General features: G+C 39.1%; 1 protein-coding gene across 5 annotated transcripts in view; it reads right to left on the minus strand.

Moving 5' to 3' along the window:
* VNN1 (vanin 1) overlaps window positions 1–19,490 on the minus strand; it is a 90,462-nt gene that overhangs the window by 63,269 nt on the left and 7,703 nt on the right. For 3 of the 5 annotated variants that reach the window (XM_060616697.3, XM_078447325.2, XM_060616695.3), the window contains exon 2: window positions 142–285. The gene's annotated coding sequence lies outside the window, so the exon portion shown is untranslated. Of the gene's footprint in view, window positions 1–141; window positions 286–6,540; window positions 6,722–10,786; window positions 10,899–19,490 lie in introns of those variants that run through there. The other 2 variants (XM_078447324.2, XM_078447326.2) reach the window with 2 other exon arrangements.

The raw sequence follows: 19,490 nt of genomic DNA on the forward strand, positions 1-19,490 counted from the left end.
AGTTCCAGAAATATTTTCTCTTACTAATCCAATCTGAGAGAGAGAAAGAGAGAGAGACAGAGAGAGAGAGAAACGCTGTCATCACTCTCACTCCACCAGACCTCACAGATTCCAGGAGGCTGGCATGGTAAGAAATCTTACCTTCTGCCGGCTGTACGTCAGATCTCCCAAGACCTCAAAGCTGCAGAATCTTCGGAGCAAATATCCAGCGGAAGTTGATCCAGCTGGCCACGCCAACCATAGGGGAGGAACAACTTCCTCTGCTTTCAAAGATTTCCAGCTGGTCTAAGAATTAAATGAACATGAGACAGATTAACGGGGAGGGGTGGAGGGGGGGGAGCCAAAGCTTTAATACGTGCACACAGAGTCCCAATAATGAAATTGAGTCCTAAAGAAATTACCAAGGCAGACAGTTTCTCAACTTTTTAGACAAAGGGGAAGTAAATCTGTGGTGAGGAATTGACAGGACAAAGAAACATAACTTTGGAAACTTCAATGAGTCAGGAATTCTAAACAGAATTTAGGGACTACGGTAGTAAATTAAATAAAAAGTAATAGCCTTTTTGGTTCTAAATGTCCTATCTCTGGTGATAAGAATCTATTTACCTCCAGGCACAGAGAGACTACCTTTTTACACAAGAGATTTGCCCTCTTGTTTTCTCACGACAAGGAGGAGTCAGACTGTTCTTTTTGCATTGGCTGTTTCTTAAGTAATTTTTATTTAAAATAATATGCCAAAGTGGCACACTTTGGAGTGGCCTGCCCTTGGTCTGAACAAAACTTATTTTTTTAAGTTTATTTATTTAAAAAAAATTTTTTTAATTTTTATCTACTTTTGAGAGAGACAGAGACAGAATGTGAGTGGGTTAGGGGCAGAGAGAGAGGGAGACACAGATCTGAAGCAGGATCCAGGCTCTGAGCTGTCAGCAGAGAGCCCGATGCGGGGCTCAAACTTACAGGCTGTGAGATCATGACTTGAGCTGAAGTCGGCCGCTCAACTGACTGAGCCACCCAGGCGCCCCTAAGTTTATTTATTTATTTTGAGAGAGAGAGAGAGAGAGAGAGAGAGAGAGGAGAGAATGAGCATGAGCAGGGGAGGGACAGAGAATCCTGAGCAGACTCCATAGGGACCAGGGGCTTGAACTCACAAATCGTTAGATCATGACTTGAGTCCACATCAAGAGTTGGACGCTTAACTGACTGAGCCACCCAGGCACCACTTTCCTCCCCAACCCCAACAAATCTTTTAGGTAGAGAGAAATCTTAATTAATACCACCAGACATCCAACCAAACCTGCAAGGATAGAGATGATTACCCGCTGAGAGGGAATATGTAACATCCCACTGCCTGGTGTTGGAATAAGACCTCCAGCATCTGGGGTTTCCCTGACAGCAACCCAGGTAGCAAACCCCAAAAGGAACTCAGCAGCACATCTTGCCCAGCCCAAGTGGAAAGAACCAGAAACAGGAGAAAGGAGAGGAGAACAAAGACCGAATGGGGTGGGTACTGCCTGTTGCATTTCTCTATGTACCCAATACCCAGCACAATACCTGGTACACAAAAGACCTAACAAATGTGCCATTTAAGGGATCACCCCAGGACTGCCACCAGCTTTCGATAGAACTTTGGATAATTTACTTCCCTCATTGGTTATCTGTTCAGTTGTTGCAGCTAATCCAGTTGTTCCGGATGATCTAAGGGAGGTCAATGCAAGAGAACCATGATTTAATCATGAGTGCCTATGTAATGAAGGGGTTTGGAGAGCTTTGGGGTTGACGAACACATGGAAGTATGGGGAGAGCAGCACGCTTGGAGAGGGCATGGAAACTCTGTGCCCCTTCCCCATACCTTGCCCTGTGCATCCTTTCCATGTATCCTTTTTAATGAAACTAATATTAAAAAGAAAGCCACAGGCCCCAAAATGGCATCACTTAGGGCCCCAAGTCAGTAAACCAAGACTTAATACCTAACCTGTATATAATTGCAACACCCCAAGGATGTGACCATTCACCAGCCAACACGGAATTTCCTGGTCAATTCTAGAAAATTTACTGATAGGCCCCTACCACTACCCTTAGGAAGACAACCTTGCCTAAACAATGCATTCCTTGGTAATAAATTCCTTTTTTCTTTCTTTTTTTTTTATGCTTTCTCTCTCCCTTCAAAAACTGTTACCTGCAAGACCCCCAAGACCTGACCCTCACTCCCCACTTGCTTGTACTCACCAACCTTTGTCCCACATCTTTCCGTAAGCTCTTCTTTCCAGCTTATCTCCTAACTCAGACAAATAAAAACCAAAAGCACTCCTCAGGCCCTGACAAGACCTCCAGCCAGCCCAGACCAACAAGACCAGTTTGAGCTTAACTTCTGACTTGCACCTGCACAGGAGGACCATAGAGTGACCTCCAGAATGACCAAAAACTACCTTTACCTCATTATAATACTAAAATCTCTGCCCAAGGAAGAGCACAGACCTCATTGACATAACACACAATGCACGTATAGGCATGTTTCTCTAAGGCATGTGCATGACCTTATGACTACCTCTACATACAAAGGGGAGGCTTCCTAATCTAAATATTCACCCTGAATCTAAGTAAAGAGAATCCATTCACCCTTGCTTGGAGAGTCACTGCATTGGAAGCCATTCCCTGTAATGTCCTTATTTACTGCAAATAAATCTTTCTTTGTGTGCCAACTCAACCCAGTTCAATTTCTGACTCACCAAGGAGCAAACTTAACGTTGGTTCAGTTACAAAACCTGCCTCTTGTTTAGCTCAAGGGAGCTCCCGTCTATTTGCTAGATGGAATGCTGCCTGATTCATGAATCATTTAATAAAGCTAGTTAGATCTTCAAATATACTCAGCTGAATTGTTTTGTCTTGTTTTGTTTTGTTTTAACAGATTTGGGGGCACTGTCAGGATCTGAAGCACAATTCTGACTGTATTTGGGAGCAATGAGAAACACAGGTATAATGCTCTGTGAACACTTCTGAGTTCACTGTCTTGCTTCTTCTGAGGGCCATTGGTAAGTCCCTCTCAGTTAAGCTCTGCTGTTTTTGCATTCGAGCTCCTGACCTAATTGGCTTTCCAGTCCATGGTCAACAGGTCGGTCTAGACAGATAGGAAGCTTTAATGGAGTGCCAGTCCTAAGCCCTTTGATCAGTCTGCAATTCCACATTGGGATTCCTTCTTAACTTCCACACTGAAGTCCCCATTTACTGGGGTTTCCCGGTTTAGTCCTTTCCCCAGTTCCCGTCTGCAGTCTCCATAATGAATTCTGCTGGCTTAGTCCACAGTGGGAATTGCTAGTGGTGGGCACAGCCTTCCCTTGGCCAGTCCACAGTGACAACTTTTGTTTACCGCTGGTGCATTAAGGTGCCCATGTTTGTTTGTCTTGTGTCCTGTGAACAAACACTTAGCTAATGGGATTCTTAAAATCAGAAGAGTCAAGCATGTCACCTTCTGGAACACCCGCTTATTTTATGTCTAAAAACTATGGTGCTGGGGGCTGTGATTATCTACAGAAATGGTAAAACTTTAATCAAAACAACATAGAATTATGATGGCCATGATGCAGAACGTTTCAATTAGGTAAGGCCATCTAAGGAGTACACTTGAAAGTAAAGGTTCCCAAAGTAAACAGAATGGGATACCTGTTTTAATTGGCAAGCAGACGCCTGCAAAAAGTTTCAAAATTTCAAAATAGTTTCATTGGAAGATCCACTGCAAAAGGATAATGAAAAATTAAATTTAGATGAGCTACCTGCCGGGGCCAAGGGCAGGCTGCCCCAAGATGGGCCACTTTGGCATGAACATTATTTTGAGTTAAAAGCAAAAGACCCAACAGATTCAGGAAAACTCTTTATCTCCTCCTCCACTGCCTGCATCAGGAAAACAGGTATTAACAGAGATTTCTCTCTACCTAATAAATCTATCAGCACAATAGGCAAGCATTGTTTTCCAAACATGTCCTCAGCTTCCTGCTGATGATCTTTCTTCCCTTTGTATCTTTAGGAATTTCATGCCTGTGTGGATTCCCTGTATGTATGAAATTAAATTTGATTTTCTCCTGTCATTCGTCTCATATCCATTTGATTCTTAGTCCAGCTAGAAGGACCTTGAATAGCAGAGGAAATTCTTCCTCCTCAACACATCTTTGTAAGTACAGTAAAATCTTGGTTTCTGAGCATAATTCATTCAGGGAATATGCTTGTAATCCAACGCGTGAGTATATCAAAGCGAATTTCCCCATAAGAAGTAATGGAAACTCAGATGATTTTTTCCACAACCCAAAAATATTCATATAAAAATAATTACAATTCTGTAATATAATACAAAATAATAAAATACAAAATATAAAGAAAAATAAACAAATTAACCTGCACTTACCTTTGAAAACCCTAGTGACTGGTGTGAGGGAGACAAGAGAGAAGAGGGTTATTGTATAGGATGATTTTCACTTTCACTGGATGTTGACTACAGTACAGTGTCATATACTGTATTTAATGTAACTGGCAATAAGGCAGCAGAGGAAAGGGTCTATATCTGCAAGCAGCCTGACCTAGAATGAAGCAAAGCGTTCCTAAGCTTACTCTTGTATGGAAAAGTAGAGGACTGCCCATAGTTGCTATGAAGTGATAAAAAACACACTAGTGCCAGTTATGGGCACTTTCTAATGTTCTGAAAAACCACTGATTTCTGCCAAACACCGTGGCCTGAGACTGAGCATCCAAGCATGGGAGACCATCACCCATAATCGCACAGTGAGAGAGAGAGAGAGAGAGAAAGAGAGAGAGAGAAGAACCATTGGCTCACTTATGATCATGTGGCATTCAGCATCATGTGCTACTCATATTGTAAGACATTTCTCTTTTATCAACTTAAAATGTAAGATAAAAAGATAATGTAAATGTAAAAATGTAAAAAAAATGTAAAAAAAAGATAAGCAAATATTATCTTGCGGAGCACTCACGAGCAAGTTACTCGCAACACGAGGTTTTACTGTATTGGATTTTAATACTGCTTCTTATAAACTGGACCAGATTCTGATTTCTTCTAGTGTTCTCCAATGCCTGGTTATGACTCTCCAAACTAACATTTTTTTTCTCTCACCTTTCTGACTTGAAATCGTTTAAAAACTAAAACTGCCTTTATTTCTGAAGCTCTACAAATAATATGAACAACTTGGTATAAATTTTAGAGAAATCACCACCATAGCTCATGTATAAACAATCTTCAGGCCTCTTGCTCTGTGGACCGCTCAAAAAGATAGCCTGACGGGCTCCTGGGTGGCTCAGTTGGTTAAGCATCTGACTTTGACTCAGGTCACGATCACGCTCACACGCTGTCTCTGCCTCTTTCAAAAATAAGTAAACATTAAAAAAATTTAAAAAAAAAAAGATAGCCTGACATATAAAAATCTTCTTGATTGGCTACCCTCAAAACTCAGAAATTGCTCTATAATTTGATACAAACCTTAACCATTGTTTTCTTTTGTTTCCATAAAAATGTCTCTTATTTAATATCTGGTTGTTTATACCAAAGGCCAAACTTTGAGAATATACCTTTATCATGACCTCCTGAAATGAGTTTAACTAAATTGACCTGTTGTCAGGACTAAGAGACTGGTTTGAAAATATGAAATCATCTACCAACTCAATTTATTAATGTGTGAAACTTCAGGGAAGTTTCAGACAAAGGGACTGTAGGGCAAAAGGGAGGCTGTCCCAAGAAGGGCCATTTTGGCATGAAGGTTACTTTGAGCTAAAGACACATCCAAATTGAAAGTGAGATGATACAGCACCACCTATCATGCTAATGGACATCAACAGAAAGCTGGAGTAGCCATACCATACTTATATCAGACAAACTATATTTTAAACAGAACTGTAGCAAGAGATAAAGTCACTATATCATAATAAATGGGTCTATCCAACAAGATCTAACAATTGTAAATATATGTGCCCCCCATGTGGTGACACCCAAATATATAAATCACCTAATCACAAACATAAAGAAATTCATTGATAACGATACAATAATAGTAAGAGACTTTAACACCCCACTTACAACAAAGGACAGATCATCTTAAAAGAAAATCAACAAGGGAACAATGGCTTTGAATGCCACATTGAATCAGATGGACTTATAATTATATTCAAAACATTTCACCCTCAAGCAGCAGAATACACATCCTTTTTGAGTGAACATGGAGCATTCTCCAGAATAGATCACATACAGACTCACAAATCAGGCCTCAGCAAGTACAAAAAGATTGAAGTCATACCATGCATATTTTCAGACCACAATGCTATGAAACATGAAATCAAACACAAGAAAAAATTTGGAAAGACCACAAATACATGGAGGTTAAAGAACATCTTACCAAATAATGAATGGGTTAACCAGAAAATTGAAGAAAAAATAAAAAAAAAAAACACATAGAAGCAAATGAAAATGAAAATATGACAGTTCAGAACCTTTCAGATGCAGCAAAGGAGGTCACAAAAGAGAACTATATAGCAATCCAGGCTTACCTCATAAAGCCTAAAGCCAGCAAAAGAAGGGACATAATAAAACATAGAGCAGAAATAAATTATATAGAAACAAACAAAAAAATCAGTAGAAAAGATCAATGGAACAAAGAGCTGGTTCTTTGAAAGAATTAATAAAACTGATGAACCCCTGGCCAGACTTAATCAGAAAGAAAAGAGGAAAAACCAAGAAAACAAAATCACAAACTAAAGAGGAGAGATCACAACCAACACCACAGAAATACAAACAAGTACAAGAAAATATTATGAACAGTTATATGCCAACAAATTGGGCAATCTGGAAGACATGGGTAAATTCCAGGAAACATACAAACTACCAAAGCTGAAACAGGAAGAAATAGAAAATTTGAACAGATCCATTACCAGCAAAGAAAGTGAGTCAGTAATCACAAATCTCGCAATAAACAAAAGTCCAGGGCCAGATGGCTTACCAGGAGAATTCTACCAGATATTTAAGAAGAGTTCATATCTACTCTTCTCAAACTGTTTCAAAAGAATAGAAATGGAAGGAAAACTTCCAAACTCAATCTACAAGGCCAAAATTACCTTTATTCCAAAACCAAAAACCCCACTAAAAAGGAGAATTATGGGCAGCAAAAATTCTCAACAAGATACTAGCAAATCAAATCCAGCAGTACACTAAAAGAATTATTATTCACTACGATCAGGTAGGATTGGTTTCTGGGCAGCAGGGGTGGTTCAATATTCACAAATTGATCAACGTGATACACCCCATTAATAAAAGAAAGGATAAGTACCATAGGATCCCCTCAATAGATGCAGTAAGAGTGTTTGACAAAATACAGCATCCATTCTTGATAAAGACCCTCAACAACATAGGGATAGACGGAACACACTTCAACATCATAAAGGCCATATATGAAAGACCCACAGCTAATACCATCCTCAATGAGGAAAAACTGAGAGGTTTTCCTTTGTAGTCAGGAACAAGACAGGGATGCCCACTCTTACCATATTTAACAAAGTATTGGAAGTCTTAGCCTCAGCAATCAGACAACAAAAAGAAATAAAAGGCATTCGAATCAGCAAGGAAGAAATCAAACTTTCACTATTTGCAAATGACATGGTATTCTATGAAGAAAGATCAAAGACTCCGCCAAAAAATTGTTAGAACTAATACATTAATTCAGCAAAGTCTCAGAACATACAATCAATGCACAGAAATCTGTTGTATTCAACGTGGATGGAACTGGAGGGTATTATGCTAAGTGAAATAAATCAGTCAGAGAAAGACAGATATCATATGATTTCACTCATATATCAAATTTGAAAAGCGTATTAGAAGACCATAAGGGAAGGGAAGGGAAGGAAAAATAAGATACAGAGGGAGGCGAACCATAAAAGACTCTTAAATACAGAGAACAAACTGAGGGTTGATGGGGTTGGGAGTTGGGAGTGGGGAAAATGGGTGATGGGCATTGAGGAGGGGACTTGTTGGGATGAGCACTGAGTGTTGCATGTAAGTGATGAATCATGGGAATCTACTCCTGAAGCCAACGCCACACTGTATGTTAGCTAACTTGACAATAAAACAAAAAAAGAAAGAAAAAAGTCTGTTGCATTGCTACAGACCAATAATGAAGGAGCAGAAAAAGAAATCAAGGAATCGATCCCATTTACAATTACACCAAAAACCATAAGATACCTAGGAAAAACTTAACGTGGTGAAAGATCTGTACTCTGAAAACTATAGAACACTTACGAAAGAAATTGAAGAGGTCACAAGAAATGGAAAAACTTCCCATGCTTATGGATTAGAAGAACAAACATGGTTAAAATGTTTATACTAGCCAAAGCAATCTACATATTTAATGTAATGCGTATGAAAATACCACCAGATTTTTTTACGGGCTGGAAAATAAACCCTAAGATTTGTATGAACCACAAAAGACCCCAAAGAGCAAAAGCAATTTTGAAAAAGCAAAGCAAAGCAGAAGGCATCATAATTCTGGACTTCAAGCTGTATGACAAAGCTGTAATCATCAAGACAGTATGCACAAAAACAGACACATAGATCAATGGAACAGAATACAAAGCCCAGAAATATTGTTGACCCACAACTGTATGGTCAATTAATCCTTGACAAAGCAGGAAGAATATCCAATGGAAGAAAGGCAGTCTCTTCAACAAGTGGTATTAAAACTAGACAGCAATGTGCAGAAGAATGAACCTGGACCACTTTCTTACCATACACAAAAAATAAATTCAAAATGGATGAAAGACCTAAATGTGAGACAGGAAACCATCAAAATCCTAGAGGAGAACATAGGCAGCAACTTCTTCAACCTTGGCCATAGCAACTTCTTACTAGACACGTCTCCAGAGGCAAAAGGAAACAAAAGCAGACATGAACTACTGGGACTTCATCAAGATAAAAAGCCTCTGCAGAGCGAAGGAGACAACAAAACTAAAAGGCAGCCTTTGGAATGGGAGAAGATATTTGCAAATGACATATCTTATAAAGGGTTAATATCTAAAATCTATAAAAGACTTATCAAACTCAACAGCCAAAAACCAAATAATCCAATTAAGAAATGGGAAGAAGACATGAATAGACACTTTTCCAAAGAAGACATCCAGATGGCTAACAGACACAAGGAAAGATGTGGATAAATCTTCAGCCACAGAATGGCTAAAATTAACACCACAAGAAACAACAGGTGTTGGCGTGGATGTGGATAAAGGGAACCCTCTTACACTGTTGGTGGAAATGCAAACCGGTGCAGTATGGAGAACAGTATGGAGGTTCCTCAAGAAACTAAAAATAGATCTACCCTACCATCCAGCAATTGCACTATTAGATATATATCCAAAGGATACAAAAACACAGATTCAAAGGGGTACATGACCCTGATATTTATAAAAGCATTATCAAGAATAACCAAACTATGGAAAGATCCCAATTGTCCATTGACTGATGAATGGATAAAGAAGATGTGGTATATAGGTACAATGGAATATTACTCAGCCATCAAAAAGAATGAAATCTTGCCATTTGCAGTGACGTAGATGGAGCTAGACTGTATTATGCTAAGTGGAATAAGTCAGCCAGAGAAAGACAAATACCATAGGATCTCACTCATATGTAGAATTTAAGAAACAAGACAGATAAACATAGGGAAAAGAGGAAAAAAAGAGAAAGGGGGAGGCAAACCATAGAGACTCTTAACTATAGAGAAGAAACTAAGGGTTGCTGGAAGGGAGGTGTTCCGTGGGATGGGCTAGATGGGGAATGGGTATTAAGGAGGACACTTGCTGGGATGAGCACTGGATGTTGTATGCAAGCGATAAATCACTCAGTTCTACTCCTGAAGCCAACATTACGCTATATGTTAGCTAACTAGAATTTAATAAAAATTTGATGAAAGGAAAGTAATCAAAATCCAGCAAATTCAGGAAAAGCTCTTTACCTCCTCCACAACTGCCTGAAAAGAATTTAGATAGAGGATCTGCTCCAGGACGTGAGCTATCACCTTAGATAACTATGTTTTGACATGAACTAGGTGTGGCAGACAGGAAGAAACCCAGCAAGACTTGTTTCATCAAAGTCCTGTTTGTCTCACATTTCCTGAGAGGCCTAGCAAACATTTGTTTACCCACCATTTACTCTTTCTTATCTCCCTGTGAATTTCATTCCTTCCCTCTGAAGTCCCAGGCCCCACCCTCTTCTCCTTACTTCACAGTGACAGATATACTTCATTTTGCCTGATATCTTTGGAATTTCCGTGTGCATGTGGATTCCCAGTACATACGAAATCAAATTCAATTTTCTCCTGTTAATTTGTCTCATGTCAGTTTGATTCCTAATCTGGCTAGATGGGCCTTGAGAGGAAAAGGAAATTCGTGCTCCCTGATATACCTACAGCAAAAGACAATTAGACTGTTGTAACTCTCATGGCTCATCTCTATCCTCTTCTGAGTACTCCATTCTACTAATCCTCTGTCTAAATTGTTCTCCCGCTCTGGAAAGACTACATAATTAAAAGCAAAAGTCTGCCAATTTAATGCTTTTACAGACACTCCTGTAACTACCTTCAGAGAAGGGCCCCCATGGGGCCCCCTCCCAGAGTTGAAGAAACTGAGGAATTTTCTTGTAAACTGCTATATTCTTCCCTTAAACAGCTAAGAGGGAACTGGCGTATATCAGAGCCTGCAGACAGGATTCTGGAAAAACTGTCAAAGGCCAGTGAAAGATGAAAATTCTTACCAGAATCAGTTCTTCTGAATCTCTGTCTGTGATGCCCAGTCCAGAGAGGAAAATGAAATCTCACTGTTGTCCCTTCATTTCCAAATGCAAACCCATTGTGTATTGTTCTTTTCTCTCCAAGGGATAGGAATTGCCTTCTTACTTGTCTCCTTTTGCATGAATAGGCTAGGCTTTCTGCCTGCCTGGTACCTGCAAGTTGTTTCTTTCTTTTGGCTGTCTGTGGGAGTGACTCTGGATTTGAGAAAGATAGGATCTTTTGCACCCTCTTTGGGGGCCTGCTGGACACCCATGAGATGTTATGCAATACTGCCAGAAATATTTAAAATTAAAACTATGTACCCATGCAGCATTACTTACAATAGCCAAATTATGGAAGCAATCCAAGTGTCCATCGATTGATGAATCGATAAGGAAGTGAGATACACACACACACACACACACACACACACACACACAATAAATGTAACTCAGCCATAAGAAAAGAATGACATTTGCAGCAAAATGGATGAATCTACAGGGTATAATGCTAACTGAAATAAGTCAGTCAGAGGAAGACAAATAGTATGTCATTTCATCATGTGGAATTTAAGAAACAAAACAAACCAACAAAGAAAAAAAAAAGAGACAAAAAAAAAAAAGAGTCATAAATACGGAGAACAAACTTATGGTTACCAGAGGGGAGATCTGTGGGGAGATGGGTGAAATAGATAAAGGGGATTGAGAGTACACTTATCACGATGAGCACTGAGTAATGTATATACAATTGTTGAATCACTATACTCTACACATGGAACAAATATAACACTGTATGCTAATTATACTGGGATTAAAAAAACAACAAAGCTATGTATCCAGAGGGAAAGAAAAAAAAAAAAAAAGAGGATAATGTAGTAGGATAGATGGATTAACCTATAAAGTCATTTAATTTATAACCCAGTTCTTTGAGGAATTAAAAACAACGTTCTTATAAATCTTTTACAAAACAAAAGTCAGTCTACAGGCTATTCAAATTCGCCTATTCTTTTACCAATCCCAAAACTTCTCTTCTTTACCTGAAAAACCCTGTAAATCATTGGCCTTAGAAAACCAAAGTCCTTCTTGGGAGAACTCCCTTTTTTTCTCTTTCCCTTAAAGTTACACATCTTAACATGTCTTTGCAATGTAAATATAGCCCCAAACTACCTGAGACTGAAGGGGAAAAAAAGAAAGAAAAAGAGTCTTTTTTAAAATAAACTGCCAGGGCCCCTGGGTGGCTCAGTTGGTTAAGCGTCCAACTCTTGATTTCGACTCAGGTCGTGACCTCACGGTTTGTGAATTGGAGCCCCATGTCAGAATACGACATGTGTATGTCTCACAGAATGTGGAAATGTGTGGCCTGCTTGGGATTCTTTCTCTCTCCCTCTCAAAAAATAAATAAATAAATAAATAAAAGTAACTGCTAAAAGGGCTCTTGTGCCCAGACCCCAACACAACTTTCTTAAGATTAATTTAGGAACAAATACAAATGTTAAAAATCTCCACAAATATTTGTAGCAAAATTAATTTTCAAAAGAGCTCTATTTAGTTGGTTTGAAGACCAGTGCTAATAAGGACTGACCATTCTAAACCTCCAAAAAAGATAGAAACTAACCCAAGTGTTTTTTTTTCAAGTTCATGTGATCCAGGAAAATATTTGATATGAAAGCTGGTTTAAGGTTGTTGGTTTGATTAAAATAAACATGCCTTCAGAGCTATCAGCAATAAAATTAAAACTTTTATTCTGCCTGGGTTTACTTAAAGTCCTATAAATCACTATTATCTCTGTTACAGAATATTAAAAAAAAAAATAGCTTGGAGGAGCGCCTGGGTGGCTCAGTTGGGTGGGCATCAGACTCTTGGTTTCAGCTTAGGTCATGATCCCAGGGTCATGGAATCAAGCCCCGTGTCAGGTTCCATGTTGAGGATGCAGCCTACTTAAGATTATCTCTCTCACTCTCCCTCCGCCCTTCTCCCCGATTGTGCTCTCTCTCTCTCTCAAAGAATAAAAAATAAAATAAAATAATTAACAAAAAAGAAAAATAACTTGGAAGACAGACTTTGATGTATCGCAAAGTTTTTATGAGTAACCTAAGCATAAATTGTTGAGAACAAGTAAATTGAATAAGCATAACTAAAATAAAAAAATAAATAAACTAAACTTTTAAATAATTTTCCTAAATCTTACTGGTCACCTAGAACCTTAAAAAGTTGCTGAGTTAGGTTAAACGATGAGTTCAGTTAAATTTGTTAAATATCGGGGCACCCAGGTAGCTCAGTCCAAAAAGTGTCTGACTCTTGATCTCACCTCAGGTCTTGATCTCGGGGTCACGCGTTCAAGCTCCACACTGAGCTCCATGCTGGGTATGGAGAATACATACGTACATATATACATACATACATAAATTCATTAAATATCTAGATCACTTCCAAATAAAACAAGATACTAAAACATTAATTACTAAACGTAGGTTTATGTATTTTTGACTTCTAGTTACAGAGAAACTAAAAGATGTCCTGATCTGTTCATGCTCCACTGGAAAATTTAAAAAGGTATATGCTTCTAAAAATTATGAAATATATTCATAAATGTGCAAATCTGAAGAATTGTGCTAAGACAAACAGTTCACAATCACTACTTAATGTTCACTAGAAATGAAGGTTTCTAAGACTTCAAAATTCTAATGAATGTAATGTATTAGACCACCGGAAATAATAAGGGAAAAAGCTTTGTATGTAAAGAAAATAAGATGGATGTTTTCAGTGAAAAAAAATTGTGAGATACAGAGATGCATTCTTGTTGAGGGAAAATAAAGTAATTTTGTCCTAAAGTGAGGCTGGTTATTTAAAGAGGGAAAACCTAGGACAAATCTGAGTTAAAGAAAGAAAATTATAGAAGGTTTATAGAAAAAAAAAGGAATTTGGAAAGAACTTTCAATATGTGATCAAGTTGGCTTCCGTGACAAGGCTGCAGCAACAGAATCTATAATGATTATAGCACAGCTGGATGAGGTCCATTCTGCTTCTGCAAAAATGGTTTCTCATTGCCAGGCTGTTGTCATCCTGATATCCGTATAACATGGCAACAGTCTGCCCCTGAATCAGAGAAATTGAGGTGGGTAGACAATGGCTGTAAATTAAATGGCTGTAAATAGTTGGGGCCATCGGAAACCCAAGATGGTTGCTTCGTTTTTGCCAGGTCCTTGACAAACCCCGTTTTTTGATTTTTGTGTTCCTTCGACCACTGTAGTGCATTTAAGATGACTCAAATTATACATAGACATTAGTGGGAAAGCCTCTCTAAAATTGCAAAAACAGTCTACCAAAATGTCTAACATGTCAGACCCATAATCCTGAAAAAAACTGATTTTTGTCTACAGTGTCCTCAGACCATCTCCTTGTAGACTCTTTGAACCCCTACCTACAGCTAGACTTCATTCAATGGCCACTTAGTAGGGGTTACCAATATGGCCTTGTTATTGTATGCATGTTTCCCAGATGAGTCGAAGCTCTCATGGGATGGGGGTGGGATGCTGCTGAAAACTGTGTTTCCCACTTTGAGTATACTTTCTTTAATCTCCAGTGATCAAGGCACCCGCTTCACTGGGTGAAGCATCTGAGCCTTAATGAAAACCTTGCAAACTTCTTGAATTCTATCAATATATAACCTTTTGCTGATTCCTTGCTGTCTCATGCTATTATGGCCACTACTACTGTAAGTCTCTAATGCCTTATGCTCAAGCCTGTCATCAACAGGGTAAAGAAGCCTTCCTGGGTCCCAATTCAAAGGATCCCGTTGGTCCCAGTTTAGAGCCCCGTGATTGGGTATTCTGAATATGTCATCAGAGCAAGACCTCCGGCCCCGTTAGAAAGAAGCTTACCAGGTGTTCCTGACCACTGACACGGCTACAAAACTAGAAGGTGTAGAGCCTTGGGTACATATTGCACAGGTGAAGAAGACTCAATCTGACCCCTGGTCCTGGAGACACTGGAGAGCTCTGAATCAAAGTGACAGGGAAGAGAAGTAGCTGAGGGAGACTGTTTCCACCCAAGATGCCAGATCGACTTCCTCCTTTAATTGAACATGAAACCCCTTGTCCTTCTTCACTCTTCTTCACTTCTTCCCCTTCCTTCACTCTGGAATTGGCTGGGAAAAATAACCCCCTCATCTTTATCTCCCAGGCCATTTCTGAGATGGTTAACCTCTGGAATTGAGAACAACAACCTTTTATTTCAGGCTAGGAAGCTGAAATCTAAATGACCCCCTACATCTCGTTGGTTGACTCCCCTGAATTTATATCATCAAGTTAGAAAAGGCCTACCAGGAGGCTCTCGTGATTCAGGACTCACTCCTTTGGCAGGTTCCGACTTCTCTGGCAAGGGATAAATATAAATGAGGCTGTGATCAGCAGCTCCTCTTTAATTCTTGAAATTGTTGCAGAATCCACTGCAAAAGCAATAGCTTCCCAACAAAGATCCTTAGACGGTCTGGCTAAAGTTGTTCTTGATAACAGGATAGCCCTTGATCATCTGTTGGCTGAGCAAGGAGGTGTCTGCTGTAACCAATTTCTCCTGCTATACCTGGATTAACACTTCTGCAGAAGTTAAAACTCCGTTACATAAGGTCACAAAGCGATCCATTTGGATTAAAAAGGTGACTCCTTCTGTGAGGTCTTTTTATTTGGTTTTGATTAGATTGGGCCTAGGGGACTGATGAGGAACACAAAGGCAAGAGAAATGTAGATAAAGTTAAATTTCCTTACAACCTGCAGCCCACTGATAAATACTTGAGACCTGCAGAGTGTGACATTCCTTAAGGAACTCACAAACTGCCTTAATGTTAATGCTTTGCTAGAGACGAAAAGCAACCTTAGCTTGACAATAGCCAGATCTCCAGGATCCTAGAAGGTTTCTTTAACATCCAGAAATACTTTTAGAGACTTCCATTATCTCTACCACCCCAACTCCAAAATATATAATCAGTCATGCCTCACAACCCCAGTGCAGCTCTTTCAATACCCACAGGTCCTGTCCCTGCGCTTTAACGAAAGCACCTTTTTATGCCAGATATTTATCCAGATATTTGATGCCCTCTCTTCATTCCTATTCTTATACAAAGCTGTCTTTCTTGGGCACAGGACAGTCACCTAAGTCACTAAGATGGTTGCCAATCTTAAGACTCCAATATCAGTTTTCCTCCTCATTGGTCACTGCAATCCCCTCCACATCTCTAGTCTAGTCACTTCTGGCCAAAAGACCTCTGCTTAGAGCCAGCTGAAACCAGTACGCAACTGAATTTAAAACCGTTGCAACCAGGGAGTGTTACGTGGGGAAGTCAGTTTTAAAGACTACATGTGTCGGAATGTTGCTTAGACCGTGATGGATTTCCACTTTATTATTCCTCATCAATGTCCCCTACTGAGTACTTAAGTTGTAATATTAGGTACTTCTGCTCTTGCAAATTCTTAGCATCTCCATGGGTTAAAATGGCAGTCTGTCTTTGGTCCATCTACTGGCACCTATTGTGTCCCGGAAAAAAAAAAAATAGGGAAGCAAAGAGACGTCAACATCACTTCAGTAAACAAGCTGGTGTTCGAAACAGCTTTTCGAGGGATGCCTCTGGTTGCTTTGAACACCAGGAACCCTCGACATTATTCTGAATGGGATGCAACCCAGGAACCAGGGGAGGGGAGGCAATTATGGTAACGAACTTATGCACTTTTATAGGAACATAAGATTTCCCTCTTTTTTTTTTTTCTTTTAAGGTTTACTCTTGACATATTGGATAATGATTGTGTAAATAGGCCCCCTCCTCCTAACAAACCTGGGCTACTGGAGGAATCACCGGCCAGTTCAAACAAGGAGAACATTGGCTCTGTTATTATCCCTCCTCCTTACAAACCCTAAAGACTCTCCTGCTCCCAGCCTGGCTGGACATAACAGGAGCAGAATCCCCCATCTTCCAGGAGCTTCTCCTACATCTGGCCTATATCCCCTTAGGGACGTTGTTAATGGAGAAATGGGCACTATTAGAACCCGCATCCCATTCTTCATGGAAGACTTGACTCATACAAAACAATTAGGATGATATTCTGAAAACTCTTCTCAATTTATTGAGGGTTTTCAACAAGTTTCTATTATGTTTCACTTGACCTGGCAAGATTGACATATATATATCAATATATAATGTGATATATATATATCACATTAGCTCATGGCTGCACCCCTCAGGAAAAGAACCTTCTGGGCAAGAGCTCAAGAATTTGCTGATGAGCTAGCACCCAGAGATAAAGATCATTATGTAGTAGGGTAATGCTGGCCCAAATACCAAACCACATTGGAATTACCAGGAGGGTAGGATGAGAAGGAAAACATGAGACCATATGATCACTTGTTCAATAGTAGGAATGAAAAAAAGGATTCTCTAAACCTGTAAACTTTGCTAAAATTCAGAAAATTACTCCAGGAGCTGATGAAAATCCAGCTCTATTTCGGGGTCATTTGGAGAAGCCATACTTAAATATATAAATCTGGACCCAACCTCACCTGAGTGAACAACTACATTAAACGTACATTTTATAAAAAATCAGTTGGTACCTGACATCTGTCAAAAATTGACTAAAGTGGCTTTAGGGCCTCAAACCCCCACCCAGTGTCTACTAGAGGTACCTCCTGGAGTTTTTTGTTTTAATTTTGTTTGTTTGTTCGTTTTGCTTTCGTTTTTTTGTTTGTTTGTTTTAGTTTTCCGGGGGGGGAAGGGTAAATTTTATTTTTTTATTTTTTTCTCCAATTTTAAAAAAAAAATCTACTTAGTTAACATGTAGTGTGATATTGGTTTCAGGAGTAGAATTTAGTGATTCATCACTTACATATAACACCCAGTGCTCAACAAGACAAGCGCCTTCCTTAATGCCCATCCCCCCTTTAGCCCATCCCCCACCCACATCCCTCCAACCACCCTCAGTTTGTTCTCTATTCTAAGAGTCTCTTTTGGTTTGTTTCCCTGATGGACTTATTTCCCTTAGCATAATACACTCTAGCTGCATCCACATTACAGCAAATGGCAAGATTTCCTTCTTTTTGATAGCTGAGTAATATTGCATTATATATGTATATACCACATCTTCTTTATTAATTCATCACTCAATGGACATTTGGGTTCTTTCCATAGTTTGGTTATTCTTGATAATGCTGCTATAAAAATCAGGGTGCATGTACCCCTTCAAATCTGTATTTTTGTACCCTTTGGATAAACACTTAGTAGTGCAATTGCTGGATGGTAAAGTAGTTCTATTTTTACTTTCTTGAGGGACATCCTACTGTTTTCCAGAGTGGCTGCCCCAGTTTGCACTCCCACCAACAGTGCAAGAGAGTTCCCCTTTCTCTGCATCCTCGCTAACACCTGTGGTTTCTTGGGTTGTTAAGTTTAGCCATTCTGACAGGTGTGAGGTGGTATCTCATCAGGGTGGTTTTGATTTGCATTTCCCTGATGATAAGTGGCGTTGAGCATCTTTTTATGTGCCTGTTAGCCATCTGGATGTCTTCTTTGGAAAAGTGTCTATTCATGTCTTCTTCCCATTTCTTAATTGGATTATTTGGTTTTTGGCTATTGAGTTTGATAAGTCCTTTATAGATTTTGGATACAAACCCTTTATCGGATATGTCATTTGCAAATATCTTCTCCCATTCCATAGGCTGCCTTTCAGTTTTGTTGATTGTCTCCTTCACTCTGCAGAGGCTTTTTATCTTGATGAAGTCCCAGTAGTTCACGTCTGCTTTTGTTTCCCTTTGTCTCTGGAGACATGTCTAGTAAGAAGTTGCTATGGCCAAGGTCAAAGAGGTTGCTGCCTATGTTCTCCTCTAGGATTTTGATGGTTTCCTGTCTCACATTTAGGTCTTTCATCCATTTTAAACTTATTTTTGTGTATAGTGTAAGAAAATGGCCCAGTTTCATTCTTCTGCATGTTGCTATCTAGTTTTCCCAACACCACTTGTTGAAGAGACTGTCATTCTTCCATTGGATATTCCTGTTTTGTCAAAGATTAGTTGACCATATAGCTGTAGGTCCATTTCTGGGTTTTGTATTCTGTTCCATTGATCTATGTGTCTGTTTTTGTGCCAGTACCATACTATCTTGATGATTACAGCTTTGTTATATAGCTTGAAGTCCAGAATCATGATGCCTCCAACTTTGCTTTGTCTGGTTTTGGAATCAAATAAAGTTGGCCTCTTATAATGAGGTTGGAACAAAGGTTTTCCTTCCATTTCTATTTTTTGGAACAGTTTAAGAAAAATTAACTCTTCTTAAAATGTCCGGTAGAATTCTCCTAGGAAACCATCTGGCCTTGAACTTTTGTTTCTTGGGAGATTTTTGATTACTCATTCACTTTCATTTCTGGTAACGGATCTGTTCTATTTAGAATAAATAGAATAAATAGAATAAACTTTCTATTTATTCCTGTTTGGGAAATTTGTATGTTTCTTGGAATTTATCCATTTCTTCCAGATTGCTCAATTTGTTGGCACATAACTTTTCATAATATTTTGTTATAATTGTGTGTATTTCTGTGGTGTTGGTTGTGATCTCTCCTCTTTCATTCATGATTTTATTTATTTGGGTCCTTCCTCTTTTCTTTTTGATAGTCTGGCTAGGGGGTTATCAATTTTGTTAACTCTTTCAAAGAACCAG

The sequence above is a fragment of the Panthera onca genome, chromosome B2 (genome assembly GCF_046562875.1).
Source record: "Panthera onca isolate mPanOnc1 chromosome B2, mPanOnc1 haplotype 2, whole genome shotgun sequence".
Lineage (NCBI taxonomy): Eukaryota > Metazoa > Chordata > Mammalia > Carnivora > Felidae > Panthera > Panthera onca.